At 41.6% G+C, this 2,850-nt stretch overlaps 1 non-coding gene across 1 annotated transcript; it reads right to left on the reverse strand.

Moving 5' to 3' along the window:
* Positions 1–566: 566 nt before the first annotated feature.
* LOC121401750 lies at positions 567–786 on the reverse strand. Its single transcript, XR_005966480.1, has one exon. It is a non-coding gene; the product is annotated as a small nucleolar RNA U3 (small nucleolar RNA).
* Positions 787–2,850: the final 2,064 nt, after the last annotated feature.

Below are 2,850 nucleotides of genomic sequence, written 5' to 3' on the forward strand. Positions count from 1 at the left end.
ATGAGCTAAGGGGGCCCAGTCTTGAAGGCCAGTTAGGGGGAGATTTGGGGTGAGTGTTTATTTGTACCCTGGGTACCCCTGGACATAGCAGGGTGACACCCCAATGTTTCTACACATCTGGAACCTTGTTATGAGCTAAGGGGGCCCAGCTTGAAGATTTGGGGGTGAGCACTTATTTGTTGCCCTGTGTACATTTGCTGGACAGGCAGAAAATAGAGCCGGTGTTGATGCATAGTTTGCCGTCAGACAATATGATCATTGAGAATTAGGTTTATTTTAATCCAGTGGTAAATAATTGATTCTTAAAACAATTTGAGGGTGTCCCCACCCTGATTCTCAAACATGATCTGGTTCTCCAGAACTAAAGTTGAATAAACACTACATCATACTGACTATTACTTATCTTTTTAGAGACAATTTGGTATTTTTTTAGATGTTTGTTTAGCAACAATCTGGTTGCTAGAGTACAACTCCCACACACTGGTGTTTTCTAGAGACATTAGACTGAACATACTCAATCTTAATAATCATCCCTTAATACTATCATATTAACCATAATAATGAAAACCACTCAGCCTGTGTTCTCTCCCTCCATCTCCCCAATAATAAAGGGGAGCAGAACGTTCATCAATAGCAAACAGCAGCCACAATGAAGCAGCACTGTGAGCTCACTTCACGCTCAGGAGAGAACACTGACGCTCTTCCTCGTGGTTTGTGAGTTCAGACACTTTCGAGCACATTTCACCAGGTACAACCTATAGAAATGATCCCTGAAAGTATAGTCTTAATGATACATTGTAACAAGCGGCCAACGGGCTGCACACGAAAATCTTTCAGATTATGGAGAGCAAGTTAAATCAGTGGAAAGGAATCTCCCAGCATGCACCAGGAGCTATTTAGTAAAACGATCCCCACTAAAGCAATGTGCAGAGGACAGCTCATTTGCATATCCCAACCCCTGTGCTATTCGTGTATAGGCAGGGAGAGCCATGGGGGTGGAGCTACAGAGGTTGATTTAGGAAACAGGGATCTATTTTTACAGCGAGACAACAAAAAGGGACTATTAGCTCAGTATGATGTCACACAGTGACACGCTGGGCTGTTTCTGTGCAACGAAGAGGGTGCAACAAAATTTGCACATACAGTAGAATTCCTTTTTTATGTTTTTCAGGGGACCAGTAAAAAATGATGGAAACTCATTCTGCATTATATATCGGTGGGACCACACACAAAAAAAAACCTTAAAATCAGGGGGTGCATGTGCCCCAGAACCTGCCACTATAATCCAATCTTCCCAATTGCCGTTCTCAGTGGATCATTGTGGGACTCATTTACAAACACTGCACCTGGGCAGTAACCCATAGGGATGTAGCGAACGTCGGAAAAAAAGTTCGCGAACATATTCGCGAACTTGCGCAAAAACGCGAGCGGTTCGCGAACGGTTCGCGAACCCCATAGACTTCAATGGGAAGGCGAACTTTAACATCTAGAAAAGACATTTCTGGCCAGAAAAATGATTTTAAAGTTGTTTAAAGGGTGCAACGACCTGGACAGTGGCATGCCAGAGGGGGATCAAGGGCAAAAATGTATCTGAAAAATCTGCCTGTGTGTGCTTGGAAGAGATAGTGTAGGGGGAGAGCTGTTAGTGATTTCAGGGACAGATGATAGTAAGTTTGCTGGCTAGTAATCTGCTTGATACTGCTCTGTATTGGAGGGACAGAAGTCTGCAGGGATTTGAGGGACATTTTAGCTTAGGTAGCTTTGCTGGCTAGTAATCTACTGTTCTCTTTAAACAACTGCCATACGTTGACCTTGTAGGCATTGTTTGCCCAGTTTTTTTGGACGCAGCCACTGAAGCACAGTTGCCAGAAAAAATATGCCATATAAATGCTGAAAATAGTCATTTTTCGCCATACGTTGACCTTGTAGACATTGTTTGCCCAGTTTTTTTGGACGCAGCCACTGAAGCACAGTTGCCAGAAAAATTATGCCATATAAATGCTGAAAATATAAATTTTTTTGGTTGCAGCCACTGAAGCACAGAGGCCAGAAAAATTATGCCATATAAATGCAGAAAATATGCATTTTTTTGGTCGCAGCCACTGAAGCACAGTTGACAGAAAAATTATGCCATATAAATGCTGAAAATATAAACTTTTTTGGTTGCAGCCACTGAAGCACAGAGGCCAGAAAAATTATGCCATATAAATGCAGAAAACATGCATTTTTTTGGTCGCAGCCACTGAAGCACAGTTGACAGAAAAATTATGCCATATAAATGCTGAAAATATAAATTTTTTTGGTTGCAGCCACTGAAGCACAGAGGCCAGAAAAATTATGCCATATAAATGCAGAAAATATGCATTTTTTTGGTCGCAGCCACTGAAGCACAGTTGCCAGAAAAAATATGCCATATAAATGCTGAAAATAGTCATTTTTTGCCATATACGTTGAGTCAACGTATGGCAAAAAATGACTATTTTCAGCATTTATATGGCATATTTTTTCTGGCCTCTGTGCTTCAGTGGCTGCGGCCAAAAAAACTGGGCAAACAATGCCTACAAGGTCAACGTCGTTGACCTTGTAGGCATTGTTTGCCCAGTTTTTTTTGGCCGCAGCCACTGAAGCACAGAGGCCAGAAAAAATATGCCATATAAATGCTGAAAATAGTCATTTTTTTGGTCGCAGCCACTGAAGCACAGTTGCCAGAAAAATTATGCCATATAAATGCTGAAAATATAAATTTTTTTGGTTGCAGCCACTGAAGCACAGAGGCCAGAAAAATTATGCCATATAAATGCAGAAAATATGCATTTTTTTGGTTGCAGCCACTGAAGCACAGAGGCCAGA

This window comes from Xenopus laevis, chromosome 3L (assembly GCF_017654675.1).
Source record: "Xenopus laevis strain J_2021 chromosome 3L, Xenopus_laevis_v10.1, whole genome shotgun sequence".
In the NCBI taxonomy this organism is placed as follows: domain Eukaryota; kingdom Metazoa; phylum Chordata; class Amphibia; order Anura; family Pipidae; genus Xenopus; species Xenopus laevis.